This window comes from Rhinolophus ferrumequinum, chromosome 15 (genome assembly GCF_004115265.2).
Source record: "Rhinolophus ferrumequinum isolate MPI-CBG mRhiFer1 chromosome 15, mRhiFer1_v1.p, whole genome shotgun sequence".
NCBI lineage: Eukaryota > Metazoa > Chordata > Mammalia > Chiroptera > Rhinolophidae > Rhinolophus > Rhinolophus ferrumequinum.
The window spans coordinates 50,915,340-50,931,163 of NC_046298.1; the positions used below are offsets into that span (position 1 = coordinate 50,915,340).

Here is a 15,824-nt window from a genome sequence, read left to right on the forward strand (position 1 = left end):
TTCCGAGGACGAGGGCTGAAAACTGCAAAATTCTTCAATGTTATGCTTGTCTCCTGATTACCATCTCCATATGCTGTAAAAAATGAACTGTTAACTATCCTGTACCCACCTATGTAAAAGAAGTACCTGTCTCTCCAACTTACTTTTATCCAATCCCAGAGATTCCCCCTTTTCTCCCACCCCCTTAATCTATGAGCAATAGATTTCATGTAACCTTCCTCCTTTGATTTTATGTATAAAATCAAACCGCCGTTTCACTAAGCATTTTCTCAATCCTTTGAGATTTTGCTTCCCAGCAATTGTTGTTCAGTTTGGCTCAGATAAACTCTTATAAGCTTTCTCTTAGGTTGGATGTTTTTTGTCGACGTTACTTGGTATAGTCGGCAGGATTCCAAAGAAGCCCATCCAGGACCACCCTGCAGACCCAGATTCAGTGCTAGGTACCAGCAGGGGCCCATTGTGCCCCACTGGCTCCCTGCTTCACATCGGGTGAATTTGAGTGCGTTTTTCTGGAATCCTGGATCTCCCTGTTTTAAGGTAGGAGGCCCTGACTTTATTTGAGCTGTTTGTTTGTTTATAAGTTTATAAATCCTGGAGGTGACATTAAAGGTTAAGGGTTGAAATAACCCAGGCTAAGGACAAAAGTTAAAGATAGCGCAAGGACAGAAGGAAAAAAAATGGGTGGCTGGTTTTAATTTTGGCTTTTCAATTGGAATTGCTTACTGAGAGTCTGAACAAAACTTTTTGCTGGGTAAATGAAAGTCTGAACTTGTTCAACTCCGAAGTTAAGTAGCATTCACTCCCTCCAGCTTGAATTTCAGGTATTTTTATGTGACTAAGAATCTTTGTGGGAAAAAAAAAGAAAAAAAAAGAATCTTTGTGGAGGTGTTTGAGGGTACTTCTCAAAGTTTGCAGTGGCCCTATAGGGAATTCCAACACAACTGTAATTAAATATTTGACTCGTCCGGGGACGTGCACATAAAGGCTGGTTACCTAGTGCTCCAAGTCCTCACAGTTGTACTAGACAACCAGGGAGAGAAACGAGGCACGTAAGAGGGTTGAAGCGACTTTGGAGGTGACAGCCCCATGGAGTTCAACCCATAAGCAGCACACTTCAACCCACTACATAATATCACTAGAAATTTGTTCAGACTCTGCAGATCTCAAAAAAAGCAAAAACAAACAAAAAAAACCCTAAAAATTAACATCGGAAATTGTGCCTCAAAGGCCAACAAGCTCCCCGACCCCAACCCCATTAATACTCTTGCTGTTGTACAGTTCCTAGGAGTCTTGCAAGTACTTACAGAAATGGAAAGACTAGAAGTAATATCAACTTAACATGGCCAAAATGGAGATCTTTTAACATCTAAATTTTTGTGTGCACAATTAGAAAAGGCTGGCTTAAAAATCCAACAGACAGGGACGGCCGGATGGCTCAGATGGTTAGAGTGCGAGCTCTGAACAACAGGGTTGCTGGTTCGATTCCCAGATGGGCCAGTGAGCTGCACCCTCCACAACTAGATTGAAGACGAGCTCCTGCTGAGCTTCTGGAGGGGTGGCCAGATGGCTTAGTTGGTTAGAGGGTGGGCTCTCAACAACAACGTTGCTGGTTCAATTCCCGCATGGGATGGTGGGCTGTGCCCCCTGCAACTAAAAATTGAAAACGGCAACTGGACTTGGACAATGATTTGGAGCTGATTGGTCCTGAAGAAACACACTGTTTCCCAATATTCCCCAATAAAATTTTTTAAAAATCCAACAAAGGGAATGGGAGGTTTACCTCAATTGTCAAATAGAAGCCGCTGAAATGGCAGAGAGACCTTCTTCTCTCCAGGAAGTTAGTAAGAAAAGTTAGTAAGAACATTTCAGAGGCTGTCTCTGAACTAAAGAAGGTTTCTGCAGCTGCTCAATGCCAACATCCCACTTTCCCTCCTCGGCTATTTCGCTGCTTTGCTTTGTCTGGACTTGCTCTCATTTTCCGCTCTCTCTCTTCAGCAGCTCTGTTGCAGCTCCCTTCCGAGAGGAGCTGGTTTGGGGCAGAGGGGAATCCGTGGTTGTATGCAGGCAGAACTAAGAAATTACTAAAGATTCCCCCAACCCTCTCTAGGACGCTGATGAGTTCACAAAATACTTTGAATTAACTGTTAGAACATATAATACTGGCTTTTGTGATTTATTCCAATTAATGCATCTACTGGTTTTTGAGAACCAAGCAACAGAATCATTAAAGGTTTGCTAGGGAAACTCCTGTAGAGGAATCTGCTTTTATTGTAAAAAGACAAGTCACCTAAAGGATTGTAGAAAAAATAGGATTTAGAAACAGAAAGTAAATAGAAACAAGCATAGGGCTGCTCCAAGGACTGTGAGGGCATTTCCCCTTCTTACTAACACTGGGGCTGCTTTGCCTCTTAACACCACCCAGCTAAGTTGCCCTCTTCCTTGGAGTAATGCTTCTGTACAAATGGTCGGGACAGCTAATCAACTAATCTCTGTTTAAATCAGAACCTATTCCTCTCCAGTTAGAAAATGTTAAGGGGAAACATCTATTTTTACTACTGAAATCTGCCCCAATTCACCTGATAGTGTGAGACTTTTAACCAATGATGCTCACATATCCTGGTGAAATGTATTTAGGACTAAATGAATCCGATTGGAAAAATAATGATTTTAAAAGAGACAAAAAGTAAGTAATAGAAGGGTTGTAAAGAAAAATCTTGAAAGAACTTTATGTATGGTTAAGCTAATTGTGATTAATTAAGTAAATTTAAATATCAAAAGTAAGCTGGTACAAAATTAGTTAAGTTTTCTCTCTGCTAAGACAAAGTTTGTTACAAGACTTTTGGTCTGCTACTGATATTTTCTGCCTGAAAAGCCTGAAAAGCAAAAATTATGTTTTCTGCCTGAAAAGCAAAAATTATGTGTCATCAAAATATTTTTCTAGGGCCGGCCCAGTGGCTCAGGCGGTTAGAGCTCCATGCTCCTAACTCCGAAGGCTGCCGGTTCGATTCCCACGTGGGCCAGTGGGCTCTCAACCACAAGGTTGCCAGTTCAATTCCTCGAGTCCCGCAAGGGATGGTGGGCAGCGCCCCCTGCAACTAAGACTGAACACGGCACCTTGAGCTGAGCTGCCGCTGAGCTCCCAGATGGCTCAGTTGGTTGGAGCATGTCCTCTCAACCACAAGGTTGCCAGTTCAATTCCTCGACTCCCGCAAGGGATGGTGGGCTGCGCCCCCTGCAACTAGAAAACGGCAACTGCACCTGGAGCTGAGCTGCGCCCTCCACAACTAGGACTGAAAGGACAACAACTTGACTTGGAAAAAAGGCCTGGAAGTACACACTGTTCCCCAATAAAAGTCCTGTTCCCCTTCCCCAATAAAATCCTTAAAAAAATATATATTTTTTTCTATGTTTTATATTGTCTTAATTATGTCTTTAGTTACTAAAAAAACCTAAATCTAAGAACTAAGTTTTGCTAATAATTATGAAAACTTTTGTATTTTAGAACTGCTGGAGTTCATGTGCTCTCCTGGGGCGTCAGAGTATATGCCAGTATAAGGAAACTTAGCCTCTTGGGTATTGTAATGGTTATGGCCCACTGTTACATCCCTGATAAAGAGGCTCAGATCCTGAAAAAGACCAGGAAATTTGCTTAAATGTCTTTAACAACTGAGACAGGGAAAACGACAAAAAAGGAACAGTGAGACTGGTAACAAGGCCAGAGACAGGCCAGATTTTTGGCTAAAGTTAATAAATAGGCCAAGTCTAGGGCCACCTCAGGGTCACCCCACCAGCCCCAGAAGAGTTGATACTGATGGAATGTTTATTAAAGGATGTCCCAATACAATTTTAGGCTTTTTCCAGTACAGATATTAACAATATCAAGTCAGCCACTCCTATTAAAATAACTATTGATAGTATTTTGCCTCTGTCTAATATTTGCCAATATCCTTTGAGGCCTGATACACCAGCTGGAATTAGCTCATTGTGCAAGATTACTTTTAAAAGAGGGGCTTATAATTCCATGTATGAGCACCTGTAATTCTCCCATCCTTCCAGTAAAGAAATCCAATGAGAAAGGATGGAGATTTACACACAAGATCTCAGAGCTATAAATAGATATACTGTGGTTCCAAATCCACATACCCTATTATCAGCTATCCCTGTGTGTACTGCCAATATTTTTCAGTGATAGATTTATGCAGTGCCTTTTTCAGCTTTTCTGTAAAATAAAACACAGAAAATACCTCTTTGCTTTTCCACCTGGGAAGATCAGAGTTTACTTGGACAGTGATGCCCCAGGGGTATACAGAGTCCCACCTATTTCTCTTAGATACTAAAAGCATGTATCAATAATGTTGAATTTTTCTAGAAATTCTACTCTTATCCAATATGTGGATGGTTTATTCTTATGCTATGTGCAATAACTTTCATTGTAAACATAAATTTAAATTTCTTATTTACTTGAATGAGATCAGCCCAACAAGCTGAATTAATTGATCTAACAGGAGCTTAGAAATGAGCCAAACATCAAATAGCCAATATTTACACTGGTAATTGCTATACCTTTGGTGTAGCTCACCAATTTGTTGTGGAGGCAGTGAGACTTCTTAACTTCCTTAGGGCACCCCATAAAGAATGGAAAACATGTTACAGAATTTAAATTAGATGTCATACAACAACTGAAACAATTGACAATTATCAAAATTCCAGGACATTCTAAGGCTGCCATCATAGAAGGAAAAGAAAATAATTTAGCTGATACTGCACCTAGACTGACAGTAATAAACAGCCAATTATCCAGACTTGAGAATGTTTCTTCTCCCTATGAAATCAATAAAAGACTTTTACAGTTCCAATGGGCAGCTGCAGAAGAAAAGAAAATATGGCAACAAAAGAGGGAATTTTGACCCAAACAGATATAGCTTAGCATGTACATGAGCTAATGCATTGGGGTCTTGGAAAGATGGTTTCATGGAATAAATATTAGAAACCCCTTACTATAGCTCATAAGGTGTATAACAGATGTTCTATCTGTCCGAAATATAACCCTGGGAAGTCACTCCATGGGTCCCAAGGACATTTCCCATTTCCTTTAGGTCCACTTGAGGTATAGTAATTGGATTTTAACCAAATGCCACCATCTCAAAGATACAAATATGTATTAGTCATGATTTGTATGTTGTCTCACTGGGTTGAAATATTCCCTTGCAGGACAGCAACAGCCTTAATGGTAAGGAAGTTATTTAAAATAATAATAAACAATCCTGGGCTGGCCCGGTGGCTCAGGTGGTGGGAGCGCTGTGCTCCTAACGCTGAGATCACCGGTTCGATTCCCACATGGGCCAGTGAGCTGCACCCTCTACAGCTAAGATTGTGAACAACAGCTCTCCCTGGAGCTGGGCTGCTGTCAGCAGCCAGACGTTGGTGTAGGCGGCCCAAGCTGCTGAGTGCTGCCATGGGCTACCATGTGCCGGCAACGGCTTGAACAGAACCAGGGTGGGGTGGGGTGGGGGAGGCAGAAGAAGGCATTATTATTTTTTAAATAATAATGATAAAATAAAATTATAAAATAATAATAATAATAATAGTCCTTAACTAGAAAATTCCATGTGAATTACATAGTAACTGAGGGACTCATTTCACTGAGCCAATGATATAATGTATTTGTAATATTTGGCTTATTTTACAGCATTTTCATTGTGCTTATCACCCCAGTCCTCTGAATTGGTAGAATGTACAAATGGTAAATTAAAACTCAACTAGGTAAATTTTCAGAAGCTTTTAATCACCCTTGGCCAAAAACTCTTATAGTGCTTCTCAATCTGAGATATATTCCTTTTGGTAAACATGGGCTTTCTCTTCATTAGTCATTGTTCACCCTATGTACAAAAACATATGAACCAAACTTACTTAAAAGAGACAATTCTAGGGCCGGTTGGAGCTCCGTGCACCTAACTTCGAAGGCTGCCAGTTCGATTCCCACATGGGCCAGTGGGCTCTCAACCACAAGTTTGTCGGTTCAACTCCTCGAGTCCCACAAGGGATGGTGGGCTTTGCCCCCTGCAACTAAGATTGAATACGGCACCTTGAGCTGAGCTGTCTCTGGGCTCCCGGATGGCTCAGTTGGTTGGAGCACGGGCTCTCAACCGCAAGGTTGCCAGTTCGATTCCTCACCTCCTGCAAGGGATGGTGGGCTGCGCCCCCTGCAACTAGCAACAGCAACTGGAGGACCTGGAGCTGAGCTGCGCCCTCCACAACTAAGATTGAAAGGAAAACTACTTGACTTGGAAAAAATGGTGGAAGTACACACTATTCTCCAATAAAGTCCTGTTCCCCTTCTGCAATAAAATCTTTAAAAAATATATATTAGAACCCAACTATGTTTACCCCCTAACTCAACATAGTCTACTAACTATATTAATTCAGATAGAAGTTGAAGTAGATGTATATTTAAAAATTAGCCCTCTATAATGGCTGCTGAGGCACAAAAAAATTTATGAAACTCTTACTGTCCTGGCCTCTAGAAATTTTTAGGTAATAATTGTAATTTACACCATTATGTTCTTATAGCCTTGACCCCTATTAAACCTTAAAGTTACAGTTCCCAGTTATACAACTAACAGAAATCAGATTAATAAATGCCACTTGAGTGCTTCCAATATAAACTAGATAGGCCATATTAGATCAAAAAGATAAACGGTTGTATCGCCAATCTATATGGAGTTCTGAATTCACCCAATCCTGACCTATCGTATCCACCTCAACAAACTATATGTAGTGTATGGGAAGGGGGCGTTTTTATTGGGAAGAGTTAGAAAATTCTTGTCATATTAATTTCTATTGTAATGACACCAGGTTTGTAGTAAATGCTATGAAAACAGGTGTAATACTAAAATCATAGACAAATTAACTTTCTCTGAGGTTAATGAAACCTATGATTATATTGATACTAAAAATCCAATGTATTGGGAAATTGAACTTATCCTCCCCATGAAGTCATCTCTGTGGAAACTAATTGGCCAGAAAAAAATTAGAGCTTTTAGATCATGAAATAGTAGAAAGTCTTCATTCATCTGGCCTAACTTATCATAAGGTACAAATAACAGCAAACGAGGGAGGAAACATACTTTTAATAAAAATTATAATAACGCATGTAAAGAGTTCTTTGGTGGTGTCATCTGGCCAAATAATTCTCCAGATAATCCAGCAAAAGAAAATGGTTTGGGGCCGGCCCGGTGACTCAGGTGCTTGGAGCACCGTGGTCCTAACACTGTCCTAACACTGAGGTCGCCAGTTTGCTTCTCACATGGGCCAGTGAGCTGAGTCCTCTACAGCTAAGATTGTGAACAACGGTTCTCCCAAGAGCCAGGCTGCCAGGAGCAGCTGGAGGTTGGCGTGGGCTGCCTTGAGCAGCTGGCACAAGGTTCACATCAGCATGGGCCAGGGAGCTGTGTCCTACACAACTGGACTGAGAAACAATGGCTTGAACTGCAGTGTGGTGAGGGGAGGCAAAAGAAAGGGGAAAAGGAAAGCAATTTGGGGGGAAAAGTAGAACTACCTGAGTGCAAGCACACTCGCAATTGGACTGCCCGCTGGCCGCCCACATGGAAAAAGGGGTGAGCCCTAATGTTGTCACGCAGCTGCCTGCCCATCTGTCCTCTCGTGCCTATCCCTAAAAAAGAGTCTGTGAGACTGTTCCTTTCAGGGACTTTGCTTCACCTTTGTGCTTACACCTCATGTCTCTGTTTGGCCCCCAAAAGGTGGCTGGCTAGCCAATGACGGGAAAGATTCTTCAAGAGAGGAACGACCTAACACAGGCACAGTCACATAGGGGCCATCAGGAGAACTCATGGGGTCGATACAGGTGGGCACAGATCCCCACTTTCCCCCGTCTAAGGAGAGTTTCTGCCTCTGTGGCTATATTCCTTCCCACAACCTGCTTGGGAAGTGAGTCTAGATGTGATAACATCAATTCTCCATCTCAGCAAGTTTCAGCATAAAGGTTTTGTCCCCTGGGGAGTTACCAACAATTACTAATACATCATGGGGCTCTTGGCAGGCAAGGGTGATTGTTTTGAACCAGTTTTCTGGTGTGGTGTATGAGACTCAGAGACCCTAGAAAAAACAATGCGACTTCCTTGTATGTGTATCAGTAAAAGCCACAAGGTGGCCGGATTCGGGGCTCTCAGTCCTTTGAGGCTGTGAGACCCTTGGCCCGTTTCAAAACTTTCTTGATTTCTGTTTCTTTCTTAACCCTTCACCACCCCTTCTCGTTCTCTCACTGACGTGTTGCACTGGATGTGACACCCTAACATGGTTTCTCCCTTTATTTGCATCCCTCCCCCCCACCCCCGTGGTTACCGTAGAAGTAAACAGGAAGTCAAGATTAGGCAGTTCAGGGGCCCATCTCCACCCATACCGTGTTTCCCCGAAAATAAGATCTAGCCGGAAAATCAGCTCGAGTGTGTCTTTTGAGCAAAAAACCCGGGTCTTATATAAGACCCGGTATTGTATGATAGGATATATTATGGGGACAGGGTCGAGAGAGCAGTTTCGAGGCTCTCCGCCTCGCGTGGTGGGTGCTGGCTCGGGTGGTAGTTGGCCAATGGCTCTAGCTGGTTGGCCCCAATTGGCTGCTGATGTAACTGCTGTGAATGTGTTGGTTGGTTGGAAGGCAGAAAAGCGGACAATGGACTGCGGATCGTGTGGATCCTACTTCGTGTCTCACCCGGCTGCCAGCGAGAATATAGTGGTATGACTCTCCTATCTATGGCTCCATGGGTTTTCCTTTTTGGCCTCACCATATCCTGCGTTCTTATGTGGGGAGCGGGAGCTGAGACCCCGGATGAGTCCCTGCATGACAAATGGTGCAGCGAGTAGGGTCTGGTATCAGCTGAAACTCTCTGTAAAGTAATGGAGCAGTTTATACGCATGAAAGCTCAGTTTCAGAAGGCCCATGAGGAGTTGTACCAGGAACGGGAGGCGCGGTCTGCCTGGGAGACTCAAGCCTCCAGATGGCACACCGCCCTCTTGGCCATAGAAGACGTCGCCTTCCTTTGGGTAATCTGCTGCTGCTGTAGGCTCCGAGGGTTGCAGACATCTTGCACGGAGGCCTCCACCCAATCGGATGCCTGGCGCAGCGAGCAGGATTCCGGCCAGGTAGGAAAGGAGTCTGACTCTGGGCAGGAGGACATGTGGCCCCCACACAGTGAGTGGTGTCCAGTAGCCATTGTTCTCAGGAGATGGACCCCGAGGAGGGGTGGGAGGACATGGATGACTCTCCGGCCAGCGTGGAGAGGGCCCTGCAGGCTCTGGCTGAGTGGTTGCCGGAGGAGGCAAAGGGTACAGCCAATCATGTGGGATGGATGTTCCTCATCGCGTTGCATCATAACATGGAGGATGTGCTTAATGAAATAGCTCTGGTGCCAGACCAGCAGCCCCGGGAGGCGCTGGAAGCTCAGGACCATTGTTTGGAGGAGATTCTCACCGCAGTGCATCGTAACTCAGAGGAAGCGCTTGCTGGAACAGCCCAGGTGCGGGACCAGGTGTCCCTGTGGGAGGTGTTGGAAGCTCGGGTCCACCTGTTAGAGGATGAGCCCCACAGTGGAGACTCTGAGGTAGAGGTAGATGACATGAGTGGAGACAATGTAGCTCCCAACCCCCAAGACCAGCCCATCTTGAAGCAAAAGGTAAAGCATGAGCAACTTTTGGGCCCCGGGGGCACTGCTGCCGGTAACCCAGCTGTGACTAAGTTCACAACCTACACCCCTTACACTCCCACTGAGTTGCAGGAGCTGGGGAGGCAATGCCGAGAGCACCCCGGAGAGCCAATCTTGGCTTGATTACTACGTTTGTGGGATGAGGGGGCAGACAGCATTTTCTGCTCCCCAAGCGTAATGGAAAAGCTAGCCTCCATGATGGGGCATCCATCCCTGAGACAAAGGTTATAGAATTGCCATAGGTTGGCCCAAGACCAGGGCAACCACACTCTAGTGGAGTGGCTCACTGCTGCGATATGCACAGTATGGGGACAGGCTGATGATCTTCCAGACACTGTGAGTAAATGGCAATCATATACTTAACTTACTCAAATCATCCGTGAAATGGGTATGAGACATACTATGTTCAACCCTAATATGCGGGGGCCAGATGACGAGCGTTTTCCTACCAGCATTAGAGATCTGGTTTTGGATACTGCCCCTGCAAGTGCTTTTGGATCCTTGGTTGCCATTCTTACTCCCTATGTGGGGAGGCAGATGCATGAAGTTACCATGGCTATGGCCACCCTAGGGGACGTGGAAAGCTGGTGGCAAAGGAAATTAAGACAGGAGGTACGAGAAGTTGAGACCTGGAAGTCCAAGCCGAAAGTAAGGGTGCAAGGTCGCAGGCCTCAGAGAGTAACATGCACGCAGATGTGGCATGATCTTGTGGCAGCAGGGGTTGATAGGGGAAAAATACACTGACAACCCAATGCACTCTTGTTGGAACTTTGGAAACAGTTGCGTCCAGAACAGCAATTTCGGCGAAGCCTAAAGGAGAAGTCTGGGAAAGTGCGACCCTTGTACCTCCAGGACTTCAAGCGGCCACTTGAGGCCAACTCCTTTCAGCTCAATTAGGGGTGGGGCCAAGGTACCCGGTCAGAGGGGAGGAGCAGGGACTGGAGACCCCACGTGGAACTGTCCATACATTGGTCCCCTCCTAATGTGCAGAGGGTTTTGGCCCTAGCTGACACTGGCACAGACTGCAGTCTTGTCTATGGGAACCCTGCCTGTGCCTAGGAAGTCTGGCTGTGCCCAGAAGGACAGGGGGTGCCCTGGGAGCTCTGCTGTGCCCAGAAAGTAAGTGGACATCAAAGGACACCCCCTGAGACATTACTTGAACTGGACTGTGACCTTTTCTCATGAGCTGGGTTCCTAACACAGGGCCCATCGCGGAAGATGCTTGTCACGTAGATTGTGAGGTGAGACCCTGGAGTGGTGGAGTGTGGGGACAGAGTTCCAGAGATCAGTTTCCAGGCTCTCAGCCTCACATGTGGGGTGCTGGCTTGGGTGGTGGTTGGCCGTTGGTGTAGCCTGTTGGCCAATTGGTTGCTGATGTAACTGCTGTGACTGCGTTGGGTTGGTTGGTTGGTTGGGAGGCAGAAAAGCAGACAGCAGATTGTGGATTGTGTGGATCCTACTTCATGTGTCTCGCCCAGCTGCCAGCAAGAATATAGTGGTGTGACTCCCCTATCTATGGCTCCGTGGGTGTTCCTTTTTGGCCTCACCATATCCTATGTTCTTATGTGGGGAGCAGGAGCTGAGATCCCGCATGACACCCTGCATGACAATATTATATTACCCGGTCTTATAGTAAAATAAGACCAGGTCTTATATTAATTTTTGCTCCAATCGCATTAGAGGCTATTGTCTGGCTAGGTCTTATTTTCAGGAAATACGGTAGTCCTCCCAGCTCTATGGTTAAGCATCTTAAGATGTCAGTTTACTTTCAATATTCCCCTTCTCTTGCTCAAGATCTTTTCTCTAAAAGCATCATTGATCAACAGGCAGGTCTTCTAGTCTCAGGTTTTCCAGTGTCCAGCTTTTTGTCCCTCGTCGTCAGAAGGGCCTCTTTTGGGTATCATCTCTTAAATCATGGGGAAGAGTATATGGATCAGGAAACAACTGGTGTCCAGTGTCCACCGGCATCAGAAGCAGAGCTTAAATAGATCAAAGTAAAAGAGAATTAGAACATAGAGGGGCCGGCCCCGTGGCTCAGGTGGTTGGAGCACTGTGCTCCTAATTCCAAGGTCACTGGTTCGATTCCTGCACAGGCCAGTGAGCTGTGCCCTCTACAGCTAAGGTTGTGAACAATAGCTCTCCCTGGAGCTGGGCTCCCGTGAGCAGCCAGAGTTTGGCATGAGAAGTTGCGGGCTGTTGTGTGCTGCCGTGGGCTGCTGTGTGTGCTGCCATGAGTGGCCGGCAGCCATCATGAGCTGCTATGAGTAGACGGCAGCCATCGTGAGCTGCTGTGGGCTGCCATGAGCCAATAAGAGCTCTAGTGAGCTGCTGTGAGTGGCTGACCAATGACTGGCGACCAACTGCCTCAGCTGGGGGGAGCGCAAGGCTCATAATACCAGCATGGGCCAGGGATCTGTGTCCTACGCAACTAGACTGAGAAACAACGGCTTGAACCGGAGTGGAGAGGGTCAGGCAGAAGAAAGTGGGGGAAAAAAGAACATAGCAACCTAGCTTATGTGGCAGGCACAGACCAGGACTCAAGTTCCTTAGAGGTCACCTGTTTTAAATCTTGACAGTTTTAGTTTCAAGTCACCAGACTTTTTTTCAGTCAGGGTTTGGTGTCTTTTTTAGGTGTGACACATGTATCCAAGAGTCTGCTCCCTGCAGTTTAAAAGTACAGAGGTTAGTCAATAGTACCTGGTAAGGGCCCTTCCAGCGTGGCTGGAGGGAATCCTTTTTGAGGTGTCTTTTCCAATAAAAATCTCCAGGTTGTAAAGCATGAATTTTCAGTTTTTCACTTCCCGGAGTGTATGGTGAAATGATTGTTTGATTAAAGCATGATTATTGTCGATAGAATCAATTAAACCCTTACAATATTCAAGTATGTCTCCTTTCACCAGTTGTGGATCAAGAGAGGCAGGGACCAGATGCATAGGGTGTCCTGTAATTATCTCAAAAAGTGAGATCTCATGCGTAGATCTGAGATTTAAAAGGACTAATGGCAATGCTTTTGGCCAAGGTATTTGAAGTTTCCATAAATTTTGCCAATTGAGTATTAATAATGCCATTGGTGCGTTCAACTAATTCTGAAGATGGGATGGTAAGCACAGTGAAAATGTTGTAGGACTGACCAAACAGCACAGACTTGCTTTAGCACCTGACCAGTGAAATGGGTTCCTCGATCACTGTGGAGTTCGAGTTCCCCAAGTAGGAATAATCCTTTCTAACAGTACTTTGGCTACTGTAGCTTATCTGCAAGGGAAAGCTTTAATCCAGTGAGAAAACACACATATTATGACTAGAACATACTTATATCCATGAGATGTGGAAGCTGTATGAAGTCTATTTGCCAGACCTCAAAGGGTCCATTTGGCAATTTAAAATGTCCAGGGGCAGTACAAATAGGCTTCCCTGAGTTATACTTTGGACAGGTGGGACACCTGAGATAGGCACTTTTTGTGGCCTTATTAATATTTCCCCACCAATATTGGTGCATGAAAGCTACCCTTTTGTCAGTAAACCAATGGTTCAATGCATGTACAGTGGTTAAAAGTGGGAATTTCAAACTTTCTAATAGAGTTGGGTTGTTATTTGATCCAAACCAGAGTCTTTCTTCCTTATTAAACCAACAATTGTTGGATTTCCAGTTGTTTTTCTTCTTCAGAAGTTGGTTGTTGGACTTCTCTGGCCAATTTTTCTGTCATCAGCTGGAGAAGCTTCCTTCTGGACCATGACAGAGACCTAACTACTGTTGATGTCTTTAAGGGCAGCATTTTTAGCAGGAATGTCAACCCGGTGATTTCCTTTGGCTTCCAGGGAATCAAGTTTAGAGTGCCCCAGAATCTTAATAATGGCTAAAGTATCAGGTAAAAGTATAGCGTCTAATAATTTCTGTACATATGGACCATTTTTAATTTTATCTCCATTGGAGGTAAGGAAACCCCACTGTTTCCATAGCATTCCAAAGTCATGAGCCACCCCAAAGGCATATCTCCTGTCGGTATAGATGTCGACAGCTTTACCCTTTGATAAAATGCAAGTTCTAGTGAGGGCATATAATTCAGAAGCCTGCTATGCTGAAGTAACCAGGGGCAAAGGTGCTGCTTCAATAACTTCAGAAGGAGTTACAACAGCATAACCAGCACAGTACTCACCATTGTCATTCCTTAAGAACGATTCCTTAAGACCCCGCAGGCCGCCCCGCATGACAGCCAGTTTTCGTCTCAAAGGACAGCCTGCTTTCCGAAATCAAGCCAACATGCCACGAGTACACAAAGAAATAAGCCGTAAAGCCGTCACACATATGCACAGCAACAAACAAATGACAAAAAAAAAAATTTAAAACAATTCTTAAATAAAACCTGGAGAACGCCAGATGCAAAACCTATTGGCTCGGACCCAGGAGAGGAACTCACCCGAGGATTCTAAGCCAGGGAGCGAAAATTGAGCAGAAAGCAGCTCAGTTAGGCACCATAGCTTTGCTCACTGGTCAGAAGCCATTGGAGTGCTGCTAATCTCTGGGCCCCACATTGGGCACCAATGATGTCGTCTGACCAAAAAATACTATCGTTCTTGGTCCTAGTTTGTACATGTTGCCGGTTCAACTCCTCGAGTCCCGCAAGGGATGGTGGGCTTCGCACCCTGCAACTAAGATTGAACACGGCACCTTGAGCTGAGCTGCCTCCCGGATGTGCTGTAAAAAGAGAACTGTTAACTATTCTGCACCCAACTATGTAAAAGAAGTACCTGTCTCTCCAATTTATTTTTATCCAACCCCAGAGATTTCCCCACTTTGCTTTCTCCCACCCCCTTAACCTATCACCTATAGATTTCATGTAACCTCCCTTCTTTGATTTTATGTATAAAATAAGCTACAAACCACCATTTCGCAGAACATTTTCTCAGTCCATTGAGATTTTGCTTCCCAGCAATTGTCAGTTTGGTTCAAATAAACTCTTATAAGCTTTCTCTTAGGTTGGATGTTTTTCATCGACACAGGTAAGGATGGGAGTGGTCCCCAAGATATTACAGGTGCATGTGTAAACCTAACTACGTATGTCCATGAAGCAGAGCAGCATACTATGGTAAGCTGCCAGCAGACACTCCATGGTTCCCCTTAGCCAGAGTCAGTCAGTTCCCAACCACCACACACTTACGGCCCTATGGCTTCTCCCTTCTCGGGGAGATTCCTGCTGAAGGGTCAGATCTGTCATGGGCGTCGCAGGTGGAGATCAGAAGAGGCACGCCTGTGCCCCTTCTGTATCGTTTCTCTCCATCGGCTGCTTCGGGTCCTGGTCGAGGTTGGGGCTAAATCAGGAGCCTTCCTCTGTGTTCCCCACATGAACAGCTTCAGCCAGGAGTGCATCACTGGTGTGTGGCCAGTGGCTTTGAAGATGTGTGCACACATGTCACTGGGTGGGCTTTCTGGGGCTGCCTGGTGATCCTGGCCTGTGACACTGACCACATCGGTACAGGTGCACTCTGTTCAGATCGCACGCACCCCCCCCACCGCCCCCACCCCCGCACTCTGTGATGACCTTGGGGTGGGCTGGGGACTTCTTCACAAGTGTGTGCCACACCCAGAAAGGATTCCATGGGCTCCAGGGCAGGACAAAGACACTGAGATTTGGGTGAGGTGGGGGCCCAGCCAAGCCACAACACAGGAGAGCCAGACTGGGGACTAACCCACAGGATCGGTGCCTGTGATACAGGTTAGCTAGCATGTCCCTAGGTAGACAGGGAGGTCCCTGGTGAACTAAACAAAGACAGTCATATCCTGAAACTCCAGGTTTTGAAATCACTCCTTCGCTCTAGGACATAATGTAACAAGGCCTTGAGGTTAATCATAAAATTCCTTTTGGCCTGACAAATGGAGCAGATCTGATAGATAAGAGCGGGTTATTTTGCTAATTCCTTCAGGATGGGCAAGTAAACAAACCTGGTAGACGAATTTCATTAGACGGTGCCAGTTCCCTTCTTCAAACAGTTCCCTTCTCCAAACAGCTCCCCTTCCCCAAACAGGCAAGGGAAGGTATAAAAGTAAGAGACTCAGTCACTGGGCACCCCCATTCGGGACCCCCTCCGGCTCGGGAGCTCTGACCCTTT

General features: G+C 45.5%; 1 protein-coding gene across 2 annotated transcripts in view; it reads left to right on the plus strand.

The window, feature by feature from the left end:
* Positions 1-15,824, plus strand: part of LOC117034591 (zinc finger protein 324A) — a 36,108-nt gene that overhangs the window by 12,578 nt on the left and 7,706 nt on the right. The gene's annotated exons all lie outside the window — the stretch shown is intronic.